Source organism: Oncorhynchus nerka, linkage group LG28 (assembly GCF_034236695.1).
Source record: "Oncorhynchus nerka isolate Pitt River linkage group LG28, Oner_Uvic_2.0, whole genome shotgun sequence".
Lineage (NCBI taxonomy): Eukaryota > Metazoa > Chordata > Actinopteri > Salmoniformes > Salmonidae > Oncorhynchus > Oncorhynchus nerka.
Genome location: NC_088423.1, coordinates 8,652,847 through 8,677,594, shown reverse-complemented (window position 1 = coordinate 8,677,594; position 24,748 = coordinate 8,652,847). Strand labels below are relative to the sequence as shown.

Below are 24,748 nucleotides of genomic sequence, written 5' to 3'. Positions count from 1 at the left end.
CCTGGCGTCATGAGACAGCCTTTTTCTGCTCTCCCGAATAAAACCCCCACTTTGAGAATTTCTCAACAGACCATGTTGCTCTCAATTACGAGAAGACAAAGGTTGCAGATCAGCTTACCTCAATAACGAGAGGGCCAAGGTTTGAGACCAGACTGCTGAATCTTTTAACCGAAAACCGCCGAAACATCTGTCCATAACAACATGAATGAATGTCCCTCTGAACTATCCATTCTAACCACGACAGAGAGGGCGGACAAACTCTCCATCAGAAACAAACTTTTCAACAGAGACCCCGATGGCACACAGCGTAAATATGTATATTGATTGCAGTTGTTCCAGAATGAGTGAGCGTTCATGTGCAAAGGATTAGCATTTCAATTGTTATAATTATCAACTGTGTGTTGTTTTATCTCAGTCGACCCCCACTTCCCTTTTGTACAACAAGCTGCCATGCCGGTGTAGCCCACTAGGGCACATTCCCTTATCATTTCTTGTAACCATATTTACTTTGTTTGTTTGTGTGTGCACTTCTGTGATTGTTTAGTTAGTTAATAAATAAATGATTTAAGACAATTTATTGTATGGATGACTCATAGTGAAGACTGGGTTCGTGGAGATAACTAACAATTTACAATGTTTAAATGAGACTAACGTGAGGTAAAGAAGAATTCATTAATCAGAAGACTATTGACATGAAAATATCTGAAAAATGATATTAGGAAAATTATAACCTTGTAATCTGAATATTTTCCTTGGTGCCCGACATCTTAGTTAATTACAGTTACATGATTAATCAGTTTAATTGCATAATAATAATTACAGAGGATCTTTGATAAAGATTAATCTTCAGTTTAATGATGCCAAAGACACAACACCTGCAAAATGTCTTGATAAACTTGGGAATTCATTTTTTCGTTGATACTTTGGTATCAAAATATATATTTAATATTTTGTTAATATTAAGACAAATATTTGAGATTTGAGATTGTACCATCTTTCAAGACTCACTGAAACACTGCTGGCTTTCCACTGGTTGCAAAAACAATGATTTGATAGGCAGCTTAAACTTCTTCAATTCAACCATTATTGGGTTAAGATATACATATACATTTGTGAAGATCCACAACAATCTGTAAGGCACAAATAGCTAAATGAGAGAGCAGCAGTGTGATTCACATCACTGCAATTTGAGGATATGAATACCAAGTGAAAACCCGTAGGCCACACCACTGCTGTCCTCCTTACCTCCATGTGTTTATTCATGTTGGACAATCTTTGGAAGACAGCTTAGACTGTAGCCCCCAAAAAAGCCTATTCCTGCTCTTTTCCCACGATCCATCAACACATGTGGTGTGTCATCATAGTGGTCTCTGACTTGTGGTCGGACTCACTCAGGCGGAACAAACTTAAACTTGCAACTTAATTCAATGCTGATTTGTATTTATTATGGATTCCCACTAGTTCCTCCCTAGGCAGCAGCTACTGTTCCTGGGGTTTATTATGGTCAGCAGTTACTCTTCCTGGGGTTTATTATGGTCAGCAGCTACTCTTCCTGGGGTTTATTATGGTCAGCAGTTACTCTTCCTGGGGTTTATTATGGTCAGCAGTTACTCTTCCTGGGGTTTATTATGGTCAGCAGCTACTCTTCCTGGGGTTTATTATGGTCAGCAGTTACTCTTCCTGGGGTTTATTATGGTCAGCAGTTACTCTTCCTGGGGTTTATTATGGTCAGCAGCTACTCTTCCTGGGGTTTATTATGGTCAGCAGCTACTCTTCCTGGGGTTTATTATGGTCAGCAGCTACTCTTCCTGGGGTTTATTATGGTCAGCAGCTACTCTTCCTGGGGTTTGTTTAAGGCAACAGAGTTAAAACAACACACTTCCCAACACAGTTTTTCAAAAGTATCTGTAATCTGATTACAATATTTTAGCTGGTAATGTAACAGATTAGAGTTAGTTTTTTGTAATCTGTTATTCCCAAACCCTGGACGACCTCCTACTGCTATAATCATGTGGCAGAAAAGGGATTCAAGGGAAGTATCTATAATTTACACATAAAACCTGTCCTAACACAAATTCTATTCCTTTTCCTCACGAGGGGGAGTAATTAGATAAACGTCTTTCTTCATCTGAACATGTGTAGTATTAAAAAACTAATGGATGGAAACGATGGGGGAGTAATTTTAACAAAGCTAATCTGAAAACAAGGCTCCCTAAATGTTATCAAAGCATATCAAATGCGCGACCCGGGCTGGTAAAATTCAGGATAATTGTTACTCTAACTTCCGCGACGCATACAAAGTCCTCCCTCACCATTCTTTCGGCAAATCTGACCACGACTCCATTTTGTTGCTCCCAGCCTACAGACAGAAACTAAAACAGGAAATGCCCGTGCTCAGGTCTGTTCAACGCTGGTCCGCTCAGGTCTGTTCAACGCTGGTCCGACAAATCTGATTCCACGCTTCAAGATTGCTTCGATCATGTGGACTGGGATATGTTCCCGGATAGCGTCGAACAACAACATTGATGTATACGCTGGTTCGGTGAGCGAGTTTATTAGCAAGTGCATTGGTGACGTTTTACCCACGGCAACTATTAAAACCTTCCCAAAACAGAAACCGTGGATTGATGGCAGCATTCGCGCAAAACAACTCAATCATCGAGTTTGCAGACGACACTACAGTGGTAGGCTTGATTACCAACAACAACGAGACGGCCTACAGGGAGCAGGTGAGGGCCCTCAGAGTGTGGTGTCAGGAAAATAACCTCACACTCAACGTCAACAAAACTAAGGAGATGATCGTGGACTTCAGGAAACAGCAGAGGGAGCACCCCCCCATCCACATCGATGGGACAGTAGTGGAGAAGTTCCTTGGCGTACACATCACGGACAAACTGAAATGGTCCACCCACACAGACATCGTGGTGAAGAAGGCGCAACAGCGCCTCTTCAACCTCAGGAGGCGGAAGAAATTTGGCTTGTCACCAAAAACACTCACAAACTTTTACAGATGCACAATCGAGAGCGTCCTGTCAGGCTGTATCGCCGCCTGGTATGACAACTGCTCCGCCCACAACCGCAAAGCTCTCCAGAGGGTAGTGAGGTCTGCACAACGCATCACCGGGGGCAAACTACCTGCCCTCCAGGACACCTACACCACCCGATGTCACAGGAAGGCCAAAAAGATCATCAAGGACAAACAACCACTGTTGTTCACCCCGCTATCATCCAGAATTCATCCAGAAAGTAAAGTACATTTACAGGATTGGGATAGCCAGGCATGGCTGTTAGCAGAAGCTGAGAAAAACAGAAGTAAGATGAGGCAATGAGAGAACAGTTAAACAGAGCATAACAGAATGGAATCTGCAGCCGTGTGCAGTATGCTAGTGGTGCAGGGTTTAAAGTTAAAAATTACATTTAAATTCAATCAACTCAGGAAATAACTTTAAATTCCAATTCCAATGAAGAATCCTTTAATCACCAAGATACTACTCAGCACTAGCATTTGTCTATACAGTGACCATTAAGCATTAGGCTTATTAGTGAAGTCATATAGCCTCTGTTGGTCTGCTGTAAATGATAAAATCCTAGAAGCATGGCTGCAAGGCTGTGAGCAGTAAGGTGGGAGCAGGGACTGTTTCCAGGCTAGGTTTGTGTCTGTGGGGTCTTCTGTAGATGGTGCTCTATCATTCCCTGTTCAGGCAAGACTGTAAGGTGTAGGCCATAAGTATCACTCCTCCCCCCTGGCTAGTCAGACAGAGAGGTATCAATCTGTTTCCTCTCCTCCCCCCTGGCTAGTCAGACAGAGAGGTATCACTCTGTTTCCTCTCCTCCCCCTGGCTAGTCAGACAGAGAGGTATCACTCTGTGACTCTCCCCTGGCTAGTCAGACAAGAGGTATCATTTGATGTTTGGACTCTCCCCTCTCTAGTCAGACAGAAGGAAAATCACTCTAAACTCTCCTACCCCCTGGCTAGTCAGACAGAGAGGTATAGTTCTGTTTCTCTCCTCCCCCTGGCTCCTTCAGACAGAGAGGTATCACTTTTTCCTCTCCTCCCCCTGGCTAGTCAGACAGAGAGGTATCACTCTGTTTCCTCTCCTCCCCCAGATATAGTCAGACAGAGAGGTATCAATCTGTTTCCTCTCCTCCCCTGAAATAGTCAGACGGAAGGTATCACTCTGTTTCCTCTCCTAGGAGACAACAAAGAAAAAACAAAAATGTCGCTAGTCAGACAGAGAGGTATCAAGCGGAAGTATATTCTTTTCCTCTCCTCCCCCTGGCTAGTCAGATGGAAGGTATCACTCTGTTTCCTCTGCCCCTGGCTAGTCAGACAGAGATTCACTCTGTTTCCTCTCCCCCTGGCTAGTCAGACAGAGATATCAATCTGTTTCCTCCTTGTTCAACAGAGAGGTTTCACTCTGTTTCCTCTTCCCCCTGACTAAACAAGAGGTAATTTTTCCTCTCCTCCCCCTGGTTAGTCAGACAGAGAGTATCACTCTGTTTCAGTCTCCTCCCCCTGGCTAGTCAGAAAGAGAGGTATCTAATTTTACTTTTCCCTGAACATAGTCAGACAGATGAAATATCACTCTGTTTCCTTACATTCTGGCTGGCTAGTCAGACAGAGAGGTATCACTCTGTTTCCTCTCCCCCTTTAGTCAGACAGATAGGTATCACTCTGTTTCCTCTCCCCCCCGCCTGGCTAGTCAGACAGAGAGGTAAACTAAACTGTTTCCTCTTTGGATAGTCAGAAGAGAGGTATTTTTTCTAACAAAACCCCTGGCATGCATGTTATCAGCTGGGACCTCTCCTTGGATTGTCAAATCAGAGGTAACTCTGATTTTCCCCTGGCTAGTCAGATTAGAGAGGTATCACCCTGATTTTCTCCTCCCCTGGCTAGTCAGAAAAATCATGTTTGATCTCCTCCCCTGGCTAGTCAGACAGAGAGGTATCACTCTGTTTCCTCTCCTCCCCCTGACTAGTCAGACAGAGAGGATCACTCTGCCTCTCCTCCCCCTGGCTAGTCAGACAGGTGTATCACTCTGTTTCCTCTCCTCCCCCTGGCTAGTCAGACAGAGAGTATCACTCTGTTTCCTCTCCTCCCTCTGGCTAGTCAGACAGAGAGGTATCACTCTGTTTCTCCTCCCCTGGCTAGTCAGACAGGAGGTATCACTGTTCCTCTCCTCCCCCTGGCTAGTCAGACAAAGTAACTCTGTTACCTTTCCCCCTGGCTAGTCAGACAGAGAGGCACTCTGGCTCTCCTCCCCCTGGCTAGTCAGAAAAACAGAGAGTAAGATGAGGCAATCCCCTGGAACAGTCAGACGGAGAGGTATCACTCTGTTTCCTCTCCTCCCCCTGGCTAGTCAGACAGAGAGGTATCACTCTGTTTCCTGCAGGGTTGGCTAGTCAGATTCAGAGGTATCACTTTGTTTCCTCTCCTCCCCCTGGCTAGTCAGACAGAGAGGTATCACTCTGAAGAACTCTCCCCCTGGCTAGTCAGACAGAGATATCACTCTGCCTCTTCCCCCTGGCTAGTCAGACAGAGAGGTATCATTGTTTAGGCTTATTCACCCTCTCCTGAAGTCAGAGAGGTATCACTCTGTTTCCTCTCTCCCCCTGGTTAGTCAGATAAAATCACTCTGAAGCATGGCTCCCCTGGCTAGTCAGACAGAGAGGTATCACTCTGGGACTCTCCTCCCCCTGGCTAGGCTAGGTTTGTGTCTGTGGGGTCTTGGCTAGTCAGATGGTGCTATCACTCATTCCCTCCCCCTGGCAGTCAGACAGAAGGTGTCAGGCCTGTTTCTCTCCTCCCCCTGGCTAGTCAGACAGAGAGGTATCACTCTGTTTCCTCTCCTCCCCCTGGCTAGTCAGACAGAGAGGTATCACTCTGTTTCCTCTCCCCCCCTGGCTAGTCAGACAGAGAGGTATCACTCTGTTTCCTCTCCTCCCCCCTGGCTAGTCAGACAGAGAGGTATCACTCTGTTTCCTCTCCTCCCCCTGGCTAGTCAGACAGAGAGGTATCACTCTGTTTCCTCTCCTCCCCTCTGGCTAGTCAGACAGAGAGGTATCACTCTGTTTCCTCTCCTCCCCTGGCTAGTCAGACAGAGAGGTATCACTCCGTTTCCTCTCCTCCCCCCTGGCTAGTCAGACAGAGAGGTATCACTCTGTTTCCTCTCCTCCCCCCTGGCTAGTCAGACAGAGAGGTATCACTCTGTTTCCTCTCCTCCCCCCTGGCTAGTCAGACAGAGAGGTATCACTCTGTTTCCTCTCCTCCCCCTGGCTAGTCAGACAGAGAGGTATCACTCTGTTTCCTCTCCTCCCCCTGGCTAGTCAGACAGAGAGGTATCACTCTGTTTCCTCTCCTCCCCCTGGCTAGTCAGACAGAGAGGTATCACTCTGTTTCCTCTCCTCCCCCTGGCTAGTCAGACAGAGAGGTATCACTCTGTTTCCTCTCCCCCCTGGCTAGTCAGACAGATAGGTATCACTCTGTTTCCTCTCCTCCCGCCTGGCTAGTCAGACAGAGAGGTAATCACTCTGTTTCCTCTCCTCCCCTGGCTAGTCAGACAGAGAGGTATCACTCTGTTTCCTCTCCCCCTGGCTAGTCAGACAGAGAGGTATCACTCTGTTTCCTCTCCTCCCCCCTGGCTAGTCAGACAGAGAGGTATCAATCTGTTTCCTCTCCTCCCCCCTGGCTAGTCAGACAGAGAGGTATCACTCTGTTTCCTCTCCTCCCCCCTGGCTAGTCAGACAGAGAGGTATCACTCTGTTTCCTCTCCTCCCCCTGGTTAGTCAGACAGAGAGGTATCACTCTGTTTCTCTCCCCCTGGCTAGTCAGACAGAGAGGTATCACTCTGTTTCCTCTCTCCCCCTGGCTAGTCAGACAGAGAGGTATCACTCTGTTTCCTCTCCCCCCTGGCTAGTCAGACAGAGAGGTATCACTCTGTTTCCTCTCCTCCCCCCTGGCTAGTCAGACAGAGAGGTATCACTCTGTTTCCTCTCCTCCCCCCTGGCTAGTCAGACAGAGAGGTATCACTCTGTTTCCTCTCCTCCCCCCTGGTTAGTCAGACAGAGAGGTATCACTCTGTTTCCTCTCCTCCCCCCTGGCTAGTCAGACAGAGAGGTATCACTCTGTTTCCTCTCCCCCTGGCTAGTCAGACAGAGAGGTATCAGTCTGTTTCCTCTCATCCCCCTGGCTAGTCAGACAGAGAGGTATCACTCTGTTTCCTCTCCCCCTGGCTAGTCAGACAGAGAGGTATCACTCTGTTTCCTCTCCTCCCCCTGGCTAGTCAGACAGAGAGGTATCACTCTGTTTCCTCTCCTCCCCTGGCTAGTCAGACAGAGAGGTATCACTCTGTTTCTCTCCTCCCCCTGGCTAGTCAGACAGAGAGGTATCACTCTGTTTCCTCTCCTCCCCCTGGCTAGTCAGACAGAGAGGTATCACTCTGTTTCCTCTCCCCCTGGCTAGTCAGACAGAGAGGTATCAGTCTGTTTCCTCTCATCCCCCTGGCTAGTCAGACAGAGAGGTATCACTCTGTTTCCTCTCCTCCCCCTGGCTAGTCAGACAGAGAGGTATCACTCTGTTTCCTCTCCTCCCCTGGTTAGTCAGACAGAGAGGTATCACTCTGTTTCCTCTCCTCCCCCTGGCTTGTCAGACAGAGAGGTATCACTCTGTTTCCTCTCCTCCCCCCTGGCTAGTCAGACAGAGAGGTATCACTCTGTTTCCTCTCCCCCTGGCTAGTCAGACAGAGAGGTATCACTCTGTTTCCTCTCCTCCCCCTGGCTAGTCAGACAGAGAGGTAATCACTCTGTTTCCTCTCTCCCCCTGGCTAGTCAGACAGAGAGGTATCACTCTGTTTCCTCTCCCCCTGGCTAGTCAGACAGAGAGGTATCACTCTGTTTCCTCTCCTCCCCCCTGGCTAGTCAGACAGAGAGGTATCACTCTGTTTCCTCTCCTCCCCTGGCTAGTCAGACAGAGAGGTATCACTCTGTTTCCTCTCCTCCCCTGGCTAATCAGACAGAGAGGTATCACTCTGTTTCCTCTCCTCCCCCCTGGCTAGTCAGACAGAGAGGTATCACTCTGTTTCCTCTCCTCCCCCTGGCTAGTCAGACAGAGAGGTATCACTCTGTTTCCTCTCCCCCCCTGGCTAGTCAGACAGAGAGGTATCAGTCTGTTTCCTCTCATCCCCCCTGGCTAGTCAGACAGAGAGGTATCACTCTGTTTCCTCTCCTCCCCCCTGGCTAGTCAGACAGAGAGGTATCACTCCGTTTCCTCTCCTCCCCCCTGGCTAGTCAGACAGAGAGGTATCACTCTGTTTCCTCTCCTCCCCCCTGGCTAGTCAGACAGAGAGGTATCACTCTGTTTCCTCTCCTCTCCCCTCGCTAGTCAGACAGAGAGGTATCAATCTGTTTCCTCTCCTCCCACCTGGCTAGTCAGACGGAGAGGTATCCATCTGTTTCCTCTCCTCCCCCTGGCTAGTCAGACAGAGAGGTATCACTCTGTTTCATCTCCCCCCCTGGCTAGTCAGACAGAGAGGTATCAATCTGTTTCCTCTCCTCCCCCCTGGCTAGTCAGACAGAGAGGTATCACTCTGTTTCCTCTCCTCACCCCCTGACTAGTCAGACAGAGAGGTATCACTCTGTTTCCTCTCCTCCCCCCTGGCTAGTCAGACAGAGAGGTATCACTCTGTTTCCTCTCCTCCCCTCTGGCTAGTCAGACAGAGAGGTATCACTCTGTTTCCTCTCCCCCCTGGCTAGTCAGACAGAGAGGTATCACTCTGTTTCCTCTCCTCCCCCCTGGCTAGTCAGACAGAGAGGTATCACTCGGTTTCCTCTCCTCCCCCCTGGCTAGTCAGAAGGAGAGGCTCACTCAGACAGTTGAATTATTCACCAGGTGAGGATGACTCAGAGCAGGGGAGGATGAAAGGATGGAGGGAGTGGAGGAGAGGACGAGTGGTACTTCAGTCTGCTCCATATGAAGTACCAGGGGATCTACTCTCTACTCCACATCGTGTGCGTGTGTGAGTGTGTGTCTGCCTGCATGCACGTGTGTGTGTGTGTGTTAGTGTATGTGAATGTTGAGTGAGTGTGTTTTGAGTGCCAGTGTGTGTGAGTGTTATGTGTGAGTGTGTGTTTGTGTGAATGTTGAATGAGTTTGAGTTTGTGTGCCAGTGTGTGTCTAAAATGAGTGGGTGTCAATCTAAGAAAGTGAACCTGCCTGTACCACCAGGTTTATCAACACCTCTAGCTAAGCTACCTCAGTTGATTCCCAAATGACACTATTACCTATTTACATTTACATTTAAGTCATTTAGCAGATTCTTATCCAAATGAACACTTTGTTGCGTTGTTTACAGGTGATGAACAAGAATAGCCCCCACCTATCTAGGGCCCTGGTCAAAAATAGTGCACTAAATAGGGTGACATTTGGGATCAGTGAGCTAGTCCTTTGATTTCCCTGACAGCATCAAACAACATTACACTAAAGAAGTGAAGCATCTGGTTATCATCTGACTAGCACAACAACCCTCTATACTATAGTGCAGGAGGACGCTTGAGCATCTGGTTATCATCTGACTAGCACAACAACCCTCTAGTATAATGCAGGAGGACACTTCAGCATCTGGCTACCATCTGACTAGCACAACAACCCTCTAGTATAATGCAGGAGGACACTTCAGCATCTGGTTACCATCTGACTAGCACAACAACCCTCTAGTATAGTGCAGGAGGAGACTTCAGCATCTGGTTACCATCTGACTAGCACAACAACCCTCTAGTATAGTGCAGGAGGACGCTTGAGCATCTGGTTATCATCTGACTAACACAACAACTCTCTAGTATAGTGCAGGAGGACACTTCAGCATCTGGTTATCATCTGACTAGCACAACAACCCTCTAGTATAGTGCAGGAGGACACTCCAGCATTTGGTTACCATCTGACTAGCACAACAACCCTCTATACTATAGTGCAGGAGGACGCTTGAGCATCTGGTTACCATCTGACTAAAACAACAACCCTCTAGTATAGTGCAGAAGGACACTTCAGCATCTGGTTATCATCTGACTAGCACAACAACCCTCTAGTATAGTGCAGGAGGACGCTTCAGCATTTGGTTACCATCTGACTAGCACAACAACACTCTAGTATAGTGCAGGAGGACACTTCAGCATCTGGTTACCATCTGACTAAAACAACAACCCTCTAGTATAGTGCAGAAGGACACTTCAGCATCTGGTTATCATCTGACTAGCACAACAACCCTCTAGTATAGTGCAGGAGGACGCTTCAGCATTTGGTTACCATCTGACCAGTACAACAACACTCTAGTATAGTGCAGGAGGACACTTCAGCATCTGCTTACCATCTGACTAACAAAACAACCCTCTATACCATAGTGCAGGAGGACGCTTCAGCATCTGGTTACCATCTGACTAGCACAACAACCATCTAGTATAGTGCAGGAGGACACTTCAGCATCTGGTTACCATCTGACTAGCACAACAACCCTCTAGTATAGTGCAGGAGGACGCTTCAGCATTTGGTTACCATCTGACTAGCACAACAACACTCTAGTATAGTGCAGGAGGACACTTCAGCATCTGGTTATCATCTGACTAGCACAACAACCCTCTAGTATAGTGCAGGAGGACGCTTCAGCATTTGGTTACCATCTGACTAGTACAACAACACTCTAGTATAGTGCAGGAGGACACTTCAGCATCTGGTTACCATCTGACTAACAAAACAACCCTCTATACCATAGTGCAGGAGGACGCTTCAGCATCTGGTTACCATCTGACTAGCACAACAACCATCTAGTATAGTGCAGGAGGACACTTCAGCATCTGGTTACCATCTGACTAGCACAACAACCCTCTAGTATAGTGCAGGAGGACGCTTCAGCATTTGGTTACCATCTGACTAGCACAACAACACTCTAGTATAGTGCAGGAGGACACTTCAGCATCTGGTTACCATCTGACTACCACAACAACCCTCTATACCATAGTGCAGGAGGACCCTTCAGCATCTGGTTACCATCTGACTAGCACAACAACCATCTAGTATAGTGCAGGAGGACGCTTCAGCATCTGGTTACCATCTGACTAACACAACAACCCTCTATACTGTAGTGCAGGAGGACGCTTCAGCATCTGTTTACCATCTGACTAGCACAACAACCCTCTTTTGTATATACAGTGGGGAGAACAAGTATTTGATACACTGCCGATTTTGCAGGTTTTCCTACTTACAAAGCATGTAGAGGTCTGTAATTTTTTATCATAGGTACACTTCAACCGTGAGAGATGGAATCTAAAACAAAAATCCAGAAAATCACATTCTATGATTTTTAAGTAATTCATTTGCATTTTATTGCATGACATAAGTATTTGATCACCCACCAACCAGTAAGAATTCCAGCTCTCACAGACCTAGTTAATTTTTCTTTAAGAATCCCTCCTGTTCTCCACTCATTACCTGTATTAACTGCACCTGTTTGAACCATTACCTGTATAAAAGACACCTATCCACACACTCAATCAAACAGACTCCAACCTCTCCACAATGGCCAAGACCAGAGAGATGTGTAAGGACATCAGGGATAAAATTGTAGACCTGCACAAGGCTGGGATGGGCTACAGAACAATAGGCAAGCAGCTTGGTGAGAAGGCAACAACTGTTGGCACAATTATTAAAAATGGAAAAAGTTCAAAATGACGGTCAATCACCCTCGGTCTGGGGCTCCATGCAAGATCTCACCTTGTGGGGCATCAATGATCATGAGGAAGGTAAGGGATCAGCCCAGAACTACACGGCAGGACCTGGTCAATGACCTGAAGAGAGCTGGGACCACAGTCTCGAAGAAAACCATTAGTAACACACTACGCCGTCATGGATTAAAATCATGCTGCGCACGCCAGCGCATGTCCAGGCCCGTCTGAAGTTTGCCAATGACCATCTGGATGATCCAGAGGAGGAATGGGAGAAGGTCATGTGGTCTGATGAGACAAAAAAATATAGCTTTTTGGTGTAAACTCCACTCGCCGTGTTTGGAGGAAGAAGAAGGATGAGTACAACCCCAAGATTATCATCCCAATCGTGAAGCATGGAGGTGGAAACATCATTCTTTGGGGATGCTTTTCTGCAAAGGGCACAGGACGACTGCACCGTATTGAGGGGAGGATGGATGGGGCCATGTATCGAGAGATCTTGGCCAACAACCTCCTTCCCTCAGTAAGAGCATTGAAGATGGGTCGTATCTGGGTCTGACAACGACCCAAAACACACAGCCAGGGCAACTAAGGAGTGGCTCCGTAAAAAGCATCTCAAGGTCCTGGAGTGGCCTAGCCCCGAAACCTGAAGGATCTGGAGAAGGTCTGTATGGAGGAGAGGGCCAAAATCCCTGCTGCAGTGTGTGCAAACCTGGTCAAGAACTACAGGAAACGTATGATCTATGTAATTGCAAACAAAGGTTTCTGTACCAAATATTAAGTTCTGCTTTTCTGATGTATCAAAAACTTATGTCATGCAATAAAACGCAAATGAATTACTTGAAAATCATACAATGTGATTTTCTGGATTTTTGTTTTAGATTACGTCTCTCACAGTTGAAGTGTAATGATAAAAATTACAGACCTCTACATGCTTTGTAAGTTGGAAAACCTGCAAAATCGGCAGTGAATAAAATACTTGTTCTCCCCACTGTAAGAAATGTTAAGTCGTGACCATTCCTACTTTTGTGGCAGACAATTTGTTCTCTCTCCCATACTCTCTCTCCCTCCTTCCCCCACGCTCTCTCCCTTCCTCTCCCACATTCACTCTCTCTGTCCCTCCACTCTCTCCCTCTGTCTCTCTCGGAGAGGTGTTTGTCAACGTTTATTATATCTAGACTGAGGAGAGAGGTGTCTGTCCATGTCTGTTATATCTAGACTGAGGAGAGAGGTGTCTGTCCATGTCTGTTATATCTAGACTGAGGAGAGAGGTGTCTGTCCATGTCTGTTATATCTAGACTGAGGAGAGGTGTCTTGTCAACGTGTATTATATCTAGACTGAGGAGAGAGGTGTCTGTCCATGTCTGTTATATCTAGACTGAGGAGAGAGATGTCTGTCCATGTGTATTATATCTAGACTGAGGAGAGGTGTCTGTCCATGTGTATTATATCTAGACTGAGGAGAGCGGTGTCTGTCAATGTGTATTATATCTAGACTGAGGAGAGAGGTGTCTGTCCATGTGTGTTATATCTAGACTGAGGAGAGAGGTGTCTGTCCATGTGTATTATATCTAGACTGAGGAGATCGGTGTCTGTCAATGTGTATTATATCTAGACTGAGGAGAGAGGTGTCTGTCCATGTGTGTTATATCTAGACTGAGGAGAGAGGTGTATGTCCATGTGTGTTATATCTAGACTGAGGAGAGAGGTGTCTGTCCATGTGTATTATATCTAGACTGAGGAGAGAGGTGTCTGTCCATGTGTATTATATCTAGACTGAGGAGAGCGGTGTCTGTCAATGTGTATTATATCTAGACTGAGGAGAGAGGTGTCTGTCCATGTGTGTTATATCTAGACTGAGGAGAGAGGTGTCTGTCCATGTGTATTATATCTAGACTGAGGAGATCGGTGTCTGTCAATGTGTATTATATCTAGACTGAGGAGAGAGGTGTCTGTCCATGTGTGTTATATCTAGACTGAGGAGAGAGGTGTATGTCCATGTGTGTTATATCTAGACTGAGGAGAGAGGTGTCTGTCCATGTGTATTATATCTAGACTGAGGAGAGAGGTGTATGTCCATGTGTGTTATATCTAGACTGAGGAGAGAGGTGTCTGTCAATGTGTATTATATCTAGACTGAGGAGAGAGGTGTATGTCCATGTGTATTATATCTAGACTGAGGAGAGAGGTGTATGTCCATGTGTGTTATATCTAGACTGAGGAGAGAGGTGTCTGTCCATGTGTGTTATATCTAGACTGAGGAGAGAGGTGTCTGTCCATGTGTGTTATATCTAGACTGAGGAGAGAGGTGTATGTCCATGTGTGTTATATCTAGACTGAGGAGAGAGGTGTATGTCCATGTGTGTTATATCTAGACTGAGGAGAGAGGTGTCTGTCCATGTGTGTTATATCTAGACTGAGGAGAGAGGTGTCTGTCCATGTGTGTTATATCTAGACTGAGGAGAGGTGTCTGTCCATGTGTGTTATATCTAGACTGAGGAGAGAGGTGTCTGTCAATGTGTATTATATCTAGACTGAGGAGAGAGGTGTCTGTCCATGTGTGTTATATCTAGACTGAGGAGAGGTGTCTGTCCATGTGTGTTATATCTAGACTGAGGAGAGGTGTCTGTCCATGTGTATTATATCTGCAGATTAGGCAGTTCCCTATATTGTGCCCTTTGACCAGAGCCCTATGTGCATGACAGTATATAGAGTATAGGGTATGATTTGGGATCCGTCTCTTCTGAAGGGCTATAGCATTACTGTCTTACCTCTGAGGTCGGTCTGAGCGCGTCCTGCCCCAGTGTGTGTGTTCTGTCGGTTCATGTGCATGGACATGCTCAGCGGAGTGTGTCTCTGTTCCTCCAGGTAGGTCACGTCCTCCAGCTGAGCCCAGCTGGTGGCTGAGGGTGTGTATGAAGCGGGCAGGTGGGGACAGAGCAGGAGAGGCGAGAAAGAAACGGTTAGCTTTGAATCACATACAGCATTATATTAGCTCATGCCAGCATCTTGAGGCGGTTTGGCTGTCAAGCCAGGGTGAGTTAGTTCACAGTAAAGGTTAGAGAGGAGGGCGGAATGGAGGGATGCAATATGGCTGTTCCATGGAACTGTCCCCCAACCCCCTCTGAATGACTGTTCCATGGACTTTGCTCCCCTCCCTCTGCAGGGCTGTTCCAGATGCCACCCAGACCCTGTGAATGAATTAACTCTGCAGGCAAATATCTTATTCAAGGAGAGAAAGCCTTCACACTGACACTGCTGTGTCTGAAGGCCAGCTCTGTGGCCACTATCTTCAATGGGATTAGAAGTAAGTGTGTGTGTGTGTGTGTGTGTGTGTGTGTGTGTGTGTGTGTGTGTGTGTGTGTGTGTGTGTGTGTGTGTGTGTTTTCTTCTCTGGCCCAGCTGTGGGAGCTGCAGCCTCCAAGCCAGTCAAAACAGGAAATATTCATGACTATAAGGGATGTCTACAACAACGTCAGACCACAGCCTCAACGGGGATGTGATGGTACCAGTAGATGTACTAATGCACCCTCCAGCCAGCTATCCCACAACACATTTCAGAAATAAACTGAATGCTACTGTCTCCTCTAAAATGTGATGTTCGCCCAATCTCCCACTCCCTTTATGAGGAGTATTATAGACAGAGATATTATAGATATAGATATTATAGACAGAGGTACTATAGACAGAGGTACTACAGACAGAGGTTCTATAGACAGAAGTATCCTCCTTTAAGATGTTTTATTTCCTCCCTTCGTCCCCCTCTCCTCCCTCCATCCCTCTCTTTCTCCTCTCCCTCCACCCCTCTCGCTCTCCTCCCTCCACCCCCCCCTCTCTCTCCTCCCTCCATCCATCCCTCTCTCTCCTCCATCCATCCATCTCTCTCCTCCATCCATCCATCTCTCTCTCCTCCCTCCATCCATCCCTCTCCTCCCTCCATCCATCCCTCTCCTCCCTCCATCCATCCATCTCTCTCCTCCCTCCATCCCTCTCTCTCTCTCCTCTCCCTCTATCCCTCTCTCTCTCCTCTCCCTCCACCCCTCTCTCTCTCTCTCTCCTCCCTCCACCCCTCTCTCTCTCCTCCCTCCACCCCTCTCTCTCTCCTCCCTCCATCCATCCATCTCTCTCCTCCCTCCATCCCTCTCTCTTACCTCCCTCCATCCCTCTCTCTTACCTCCCTCCATCCCTCTCTCACCTCCATCCCCCTCTCTCTCCTCCCTCCCCCCATCCCTCTCTCTCTCCTCCCTCCCTCCCTCCATCCATCCCTCGCTCTCCTCCCTCCCTCCCTCCACCCATCCCTCTCTCCATCCTCTCTCTATCCCTCTCTCTCACCTCCCTCCATCCCCCTCTCTCTCCTCCCTCCATCCATCCCTCTCTCTCTCCTCCCTCCACCCATCCCTCTCTCCATCCTCTCTCTCTCTCTCCATCCTGCTCACACTATCCCAACAGGCTTCTCTCTCATTAGGTAAAGTATACCCATCCCCCTCCCTCTCTCCTCCTTTTCGACCTCCTCCTTTCTTTCCTCTCCCTTCATCTTCTCAGACAGTTCTCTCCTCCTGCACTTCAACTCTCTCTCTCATGCTCCCTTTCTATCTCTTTCTCTTTCTCTTTTTCTCTCTGATAGAAACTGTTAAAGCCTGGAGCTTTGATGTTTGTCTGCCGTGGTAGACCAGCCAATCCATGGCCTCCTCTTCTCTCACCTTTCTCTCATTCCTGGCAGAGTTCCTCTGTCCAGAGTCTATGTTCTTTTGCCCATCTTAATCTTTTATTTTTATTGGCCAGTCTGAGATATGGCTTTTTCTTTGCAACTCTGCTTAGAAGGCCAGTATCCCGGAGTCGCCTCTTCACTGTTGACGTTGAGACTGGTGTTTTGAGGACTTGTGAGGCGTCTGTTTCTCAAACTAGACACTATAATGTACTTGTCCTCTTGCTCAGTTGTGCACCGGGGCCTCCCACTCCTCTTTCTATTCTGGTTAGAGACAGTTTGTGCTGTTCTGTGAAGGGAGTAGTACACAGCGTTGTACGAGATCTTCAGTTTCTTGGCAATTTCTTGTGTGGAATAGCCTTCATTTCTCAGAACAAGAATAGACTGACGAGTTTCAGCAGAAAGGTCTTTGTTTCTGGATGTTTTGAGCCTGAAATCGAACCCACAAATGCTGATGCTCCAGATACACAACTAGTCTAAAGGAGGCCAGTTTTATTGCTTCTTTAACCACTTAAGCCTAGGGCTCTATACTGCCCCCGTTGGAGAAAGTGCGTGCCCATAGTAAACTGAAAATATTTTTTCCCAAAATTGCTAATATATGCATATAAAAATTATTATTGAATAGAAAACACTCTAAAGTTTCTAAAACCGTTTAAATTATGTCTGTATGTAAAGCAGAACTCTCAGGAGAGCCATTCTCCCAAACACTCTGTCAACAATAGAAAAGTTAGGTCTACTTTGACGTCATCGCCAACACCCTTCCCAGGCAGCTACGGATCCAGGAACAGTCTCTATCAGTTCAGCGCGATGTCTGCTTTCAAATGGCGCGTTCACTGTGAGAATCGCACGAGCCCTGCACCTTTGGCGCGCGAAAATACACAAATTGAAGCCGGTTTGTCTGTTAGCGCTGTCCTTTGTTCTACATGCTAACAACAGCATAAAGCTCGATTTTGCACATCGTTTGACCAGTTTAATCGACATATAATATGTAAATTGGAAGTTTTGGTGCGCAAGAGTGCTGGACCAGAAGTCATTTTTGATGCATTTCAGCTGAAGCAGTTAGCATATGCTAATACAGGGACACGCAATGTGAAACCAAACGATTTATTGGGTAAGTATGACTCCTTCTACGTCTTCTGATGGAAGAACATCAAAGGTAAGGGAATATTTATGTGGTTATTTTGGGTTTCTGTGGACTCCAAACGTACTGCTAATATTGGAGCGCCGACTCCTAGTATAGCCAAGTGAACGATGTCTGTAACGTTAAAAATAAATGTAATACAGCGGTTGCATTAAGAAGAAGTGTATCTTTGTAAAAATATGTAGAACATGTATATTTAGTCATGTTTATTGCTTGTTATCTGACGTTATCTGTCGGAGCTATCATCATTTCTCCTGACATTTGAGTAGCATGTTTTTTTTTTAAATGTCGTCAACCGAGATTTATGGATATTATATAGCATATTATTGAAAAAAAATTAAATGTACTGTGTAACATGTATTATTACTGTCATCTGATGAAGATTTTCAAAAGGTTAGTGAATTATTTATTTTTTAATCCTACTTTTAAATTTTATTTTTTCTGGGACAAAATGGCCGCCGCTTGCCTTTTGTTTCGGTGGTGATCTAATATAAATATGTGCTGTTTTCGCCGTAAAACATTTTAGAAATCTGACTTGCTGGGTAGATAAACAACTTGTTTATCTTTCATTTGAGCTATTTTACTTGTTAATGTGTGGAGGTTAAATATTTTTAGGAATATTTTTTCGCATTGTGCGTTATGCTAATGAGATTGAGCCGTAGTCACGAACCCGGATCCGGTATTGGTGGACTATGAGGTTAATCAGAACAACAGTTTTCAGTTGTGCTAACATAATTTCAAAAGGGTTTTCTAATGATCAATTAGTGTTTTAAAATGATAAAAGTGGATTAGCTAACACAACGTGCCATTGGAACACAGGAGTGATGGTTGCTGATAATGGGCCTCTGTACGCCTATGTAGATATTCCATAAAAAACAACAGTTTCCAGCTACAACAGTCACGGGGAGGCAAGGTAGCCTAGTGGTTAGAGCGTTGGACTAGTAACCGAAAGGTTGCAAGATCAAATCCCGAGCTGACGAGGAAAACATTGGCCGTTCTTCCCCTGAACAAGGCAGTTAACCCACTGCTCCTAGGCCGTCACTGAAAATAAGAATTTGTTCTTAACTGACTTGGCTAGTAAAATTAAATATATATATTTTTTACAACATTAACAATGTCTACACAGTATTTCTGTTCAATTTGATGTTATTTTAATGGACAAAAAATAAGGACATTTCTAAGTGACCCCAAACTTTTGAAAGGTAGTGTAAGTTTCACAATATTTAGATGCAAACCTGACAGCTGGGAAAGAGATACAGTTATGTGTGTTTCCTGTCCTTCATGAGATCACCAACGTCAACACACTCGACATGACTGTCCCTTAAGTGTCCACGGACCATTACTACATTCTCAAAAATATAAATATTGTTGAATTATTCAAACTTTTGATGTCCAAGGGTCTCTCTGTGTTCCACAGTTTGCAATTCAACTGGAACACTACAGAGCATAGAGGCAGCGTATTTTATGACCGTCCATACAACAGCCTGCTTTCCCACTCTACGAGAGAGAACACTCTGTAGAGCGGACCCACTGATCTGGACCGGAACCAACCTGATCCTTCACAGGAGCGTTATGACAACCTGAAGGGAAGGCTCGTTAATACAGCTCATCTCCCATGAATGCCTCTGTTCTGAATAGCAAGACAATGATACAGTAAGATCAGTCAGGAATTGCAGCCTGTTATGTAACTGAAATTTTTAAGATGCATTTAGTCATATTTTGGAGAATAAGCTATTTGAGGCATGCCATATTTGTCACAATTCGATACGCATATACATTCTCTCCGTAATGTTCCCTTCTCCTCAATGTGTTTTGGCTAAAAGCCTTTGAAGAAAATAACTCTGCACTCTGTTATTTACACACACATGCCAGGGAGTTTTCAGAACACTTGATTTTAGACTTGCAGCCTCAACATGGAGATAAGAGGACAGAATGTGCAAAATAAACATATTTTCCCCGGAATCAAACAAATGACTGTCATCATTCTCTTGCTCTGTTTAGAGAAACAGGGGGAGGAGGGACACTTCATAAGGTCACAGTCAAGGTTCATCTGTAGGTCAAAGGTTAGGATATATGTGTAGGTTATATGTGACTTGTTTCAGGAAGCTAGGCGTATGTCGCGGGTCACTACTTTACAGGAGAGCTGTTTGAACGTAAACGTAAAAAAAAAATCTAAATAGTTTTTTTGGCATCTGTAAATACGAATAAAATTGTTAAATAACCAGCATAGTTGGTTAAGCCACAGGAAAAGCCAGCAACCTTCCCGCTACATATGATTGGCTGAGATAATGAGTGGGTGTCACGCATCCCTCCGGAACTTTCATTCGCACACCTGTACCCTATTCACATTGACTAGTACTTGTATATATGTGCCCTTCGGTTTCCATTGGGGTGTCGATTATTGTTACAATGTCTGTTTAAAAAATAATAATAATAATAATCTTTATTTAACCAGGTAGGCTAGTTGAGAACAAGTTCTCCTTTACAACTGCGACCTGGCCAACTGCGACCTGGCACCTGTTGGTGCGTGTGAGTACCTGTGCTGTGTGTATTGGGCTTTCGTGCCCTTGTGGATTGCGCAGGTGATTACGGACCTCGTCCCGTGTGTTAATCATTGTACGCGTGTGTTATTTATTCAAGGTACTCCTCGCTATTTTGTTATGGTTTCAACCCTGTGTTTTTGTATAGTGTTTGTTAGGTCTTAGTCTCCGTGCCTTTACACAACACGCCGTAATTTGGGTACAATAAAATAAAAAAAATACGCATTCCTGCGTCTGTCTCCCGAATCATTTATAACAGCGTGACAGTGGGTTGGACATGCCGAGAGATGTGTTTGAATTGGTCTGCCATATAGCACACTTCTATCTATTTCAGCTGGTCAGTTTGTGTAGGTAATCCTGTCTAACGTGGCTTTAAAAAAAAGTATTGTGTAGAAACTTTTGACAAAAGATTTAACTATGCAAGTATCCATTTCAGAGCACACTCGTCTGAGTGTGCCAGATGCCGGCTAGCTGACGTTAGATGGCTGGCTTGCTAGTTAACATTTAGTTTATGATCTGTCTGTAGTAACATTATCTCAGAAAGCAATTTTGCAATGCTAGTTAAAGCCTAATGTTAGATAGCTAACTAGCAAACATCGAACCTATTCAATCGGTTTGTATTTTGCTGTACTCTATGGATTAGGATTATGGCTCATTGTTATAACAGCATGTCTAAACAAAAGACTCCACTTCACCAGGTGATTACATTACCCATCAAGTTAGCCAGGTCTGTCTGACTCTGGTTATGGCTATCTATTGTATAATAATGCCAAAATATTTGTATCTGGAATTTGTCTTTCAGCATCAGTAAAACTCACCTGACCTCCACCAGTCATACAAGGAGAACAGTCTAATACCTCCCATCAAAACAAGAGCTGGCCCAAGCAAGCACAGGTTACACCTGAAGCATGAGGACTTGTGGCGAGTGCAGCGAACTTCATCAACAACTACGCAGATGAGCTGAAATAGCTTCTATGCTCGCTCGTTGGCAAGCAACACCGAAGCATGCATGAGAGCATTAGCTGTTCCGGATGAATGTGTAATAATGCTATCTGTAGCCGACCTTTTAACAGGGCAACATTCACAAGGCCGCAGGGCCAGATGGATTATCAGGACATGTGAGCATGAGCTGACAGTTTCAACCTGTCCCTGACCAAGTCTGTAATACCAACATGTTTCAAGCAGACCACCTTAGTCCCTGTGCCCAAGAACACTAAGGTAACCTGTCTGAAAGATTAATGACCCGTAGCACTCACGTCTGTAGCCACGAAGGGCTTTCAAAGGCTGGTTATGGCTGGACATAAAGAACACCTATGTAAGAATAATATTCATTAACTACAGCTCAGCATTCAACACCATAGTGCCCTCAAAGCTCATTACTAAGCTAAGGACCCTGGGACTAAACACCTCTCTCCGCAACTGGATCCTGGACTTCCTGACGGGCCGACCCCAAGTGATAAGGGTAGGTAACAACACATCCACCACACTGATCCTCAACAAGTGGGCACCTCAGGGGTGCATGCTCAGTCCCCTCCTGTACTTCCTGTTCACTCATGACTGCACGGCCAGGCCCGACTCCAACACCATCATCAAGTTTGCCGATGACACAACAGTGGTAGGCCTGATCACCGACAACGATGAGACAGGCTATAGGGAGGAGGTCAGAGACCTGGCCGTGTGATCAAGGCAAAGAAGATGATTGTGGACTATAGTAAAAGGAAGACCGAGCGCACCCCCCATTCTCATCGATGGGGCTACAGTGGTGCAGTTTGAGAGCATCAAGTTCCTTGGTGTCCACATCACCAACAAACTATCATGGTCCAAACACACTAAGACAGTCGTAAAGAGGGCACGACAATGCCTATTCCACATCAGAGACTGAAAAGATTTGGCATGTGTCGTCAGATCCTCAAAAGGTTTTACAGCTGCACCATAGAGGGCATGACTGGTTGGATCACTGCCTGGTATGGCAACTGCTCTGCCTCCGACCGCAAGGCACTACAGAGGGTAGTGCATATGGCCCAGTACATCACTGGGGCCAAGCTTCCTGCAATCCAGGACCTCTATATCAGGCGGTGTCAGAGGAAGGCCCTAAAAATGGTAAAACTCTAGCCACCCTAGACATAGACTGTTTTCTCTGCTACCGCACGGCAAGCTGTACCGGAGCACCAAGTCGAGGTCCAAAAGGCTTCTTAACAGCTTCTACCCCCAAGTCATTAGACTGCTGAACAGCTAATCAAAGGGATACCCAGATCCCTCTTTTACACTGCTGCTACTCTCTGTTCATTATCTATGCATAGTCAAATTAACTCTACCTACATGTACATATTACCTCGACTAACCGGTGCCCCCGCACATTGACTCTGTACCGGTACCCCCTGTATATAGCCACACTATTGTTATTTTACTGCTGCTGTTCAATTATTTGTTCTATATTTTACTCAACACTTACTGCTGCTACTCTGTTTATTATCCATGCATTGTCACTTTCTTAAAAAAAAAAAAAAATCCACTTCAGTTTATTTTAGTAAATACTTTCTTAACACTTTTCTGTCTTTAAACTGCATTGTTGGTAAAGGGGCAAGTTAGCATTGCACCTGTTGTATTCGGATGCATGTGACAAGTTCAATTTGATTTGATTTGAATTTGACTCACCTGCGACAGAGTTAGGGCGAGGCATGAGGCACAGAGGGATGGAGTGGGCAGACATGCTGTCCAGGTGTCTCTCTGGGATCTTGTTGAGGCTGTAGGTGGAGGCAGCCATGTTCTCGTCCACACGGTACAGGAACGAATCCATACCAGACTTCTGGCTCTGCCACAGCTTCAGGTTGCTGCCCTGCGAGAAACCCCCCTCACTGTATTTACCCCCACGCTCAGCGTTCTCAGGGTAGGTAGTCAGGGTGGCTGGAAGGAAGGAAGGAAGGAACAACCGGAGTAGAGGAGAGGGGTCAGGGATAAGAGTGAAGGAAGCGTTGCCTTAGCCCAAGATGTACTCTTAAGGGGCCTAACATAGACTCTCTCTGGAAGACAAAACAGACACATACTCCATCTAAACGTGAATCGATTCTCAATTGCGATTCGGGTTCCAGAAACATTTATTTTTTATTTCACCTTTATTTCACATTTATTTAACCAGGTAGGCCAGTTGAGAACAATTTCTCATTTACAACTGCGACATGGCCAAGATAAGCAAAGCAGTATGACAAAAACAACAACACAGAGTTACACATGGGATAAACAACAGGTAGTTGGTTGGATGGGCTATTTACAGATGGGCTGTGTACAGCTACAGCGATCGGTGAGCTGCTCTAACAGCCGATGCTTGAAGTTAGTGAGGGAGATATAAGTTTCCAGCTTCAGTGATGTTTGAAATTTGTTCCAGTCATTGGCAGCAGAGAACTGGAAGGAAAGGCGGCCAAAGTAGGTGTTGGCTTTGGGGATGACCAGTGAAATATACCTGCTGGAGCGCGTGCTACGGGTGGGTGTTGCTATGGTGACCAGTGAGCTGAGAAAAGGCGGAGCTTTACCTAGCAAAGACTTCTAGATGACCTGGAGCCAGTGGGTTTGGAGATGAATATGTAGCGAGGACCAGCCAACGAGAGCATACAGGTCGTAATAGTGAGTAGTATATGGGGCTTTGGTGACACAATGGATGGCACTGTGATAGACTGCATCCAATTTGCTGAGTAGAGTGTTGGAGGCTATTTTGTAAATGACATCGCCAAATTCAAGAATCGTCAGGATAGTCAGTTTTACGAGGGTATGTTTGGCAGTATGAGTGAAGAAGGCTTTGTTGCGAAATAGGAAGCCAATTCTAGATTTAAGAAGATGATTCATGTGAGTCTGGAAGGAGAGTTTACAGTCTAGCCAGACACCTACCTATTTACAGTTGTCCACATATTCTAAGTCAGAACCGTCCAGAGTAGTGATGCTAGGCGGGCAGGTGTGGGTAGCGATCGGCTAAAGAGCATGCATTTAGTTTTACTAGCGTTTAAGAGCAGTTGGAGGCTCTTTCAAGGTTTGCTAACACAGTGTCCAAAGAAGGGTCAGATGTATACAGAATGGTGTCGTCTGCGTAGAGGTGGATCAGAGACTCACCAGCAGCCAGAGCAACATCATTGATATATACAGAGAAAAGAGTCGGCACGAGAATTGAACCCTGTGGCAACAGGCCCTAAGATTTGACACACTGAATTCTATCTGGGAAGTAGTTAGTGAACCAGGCGAGGCAGTCATTAGAGAAACGAAGGCTGTTGAGTCTGCCGATAAGAATGTGGTGATTGACAGAGTCGAAAGCCTTGGCCAGGTCGATGAAGACGGCTGCAGGGTATTCTTTTCTATCGATAGTGGTTATGATATCGTTTAGGACCTTGAGCGTGGCTGAGGTGCACCCGTGACCAGCTCGGAAATGGGATTGCATAGCGGAGAAGGTACGGTGGGATTCAAGATGGTCGGTGATCTGTTTGTTCACTTGGCTTTTGAAGACTTTAGAAAGGCAGGGCAGGATGGATATAGGTCTGTAACATAAAGCCCTTAACTTTCTTATTACATCCAAATAATTTCACAAATGCAAAATACACACTTACTGTACTACGTTTTAACCGGTTTTATCACAGTTTTAGCTGATAGTATATATCAGTGACAACATGTTTC

General features: G+C 45.8%; 1 pseudogene; it reads right to left on the bottom strand.

The window, feature by feature from the left end:
* Positions 1-24,748, bottom strand: part of LOC115122763 (protein TANC2-like) — a 224,648-nt pseudogene that overhangs the window by 72,687 nt on the left and 127,213 nt on the right.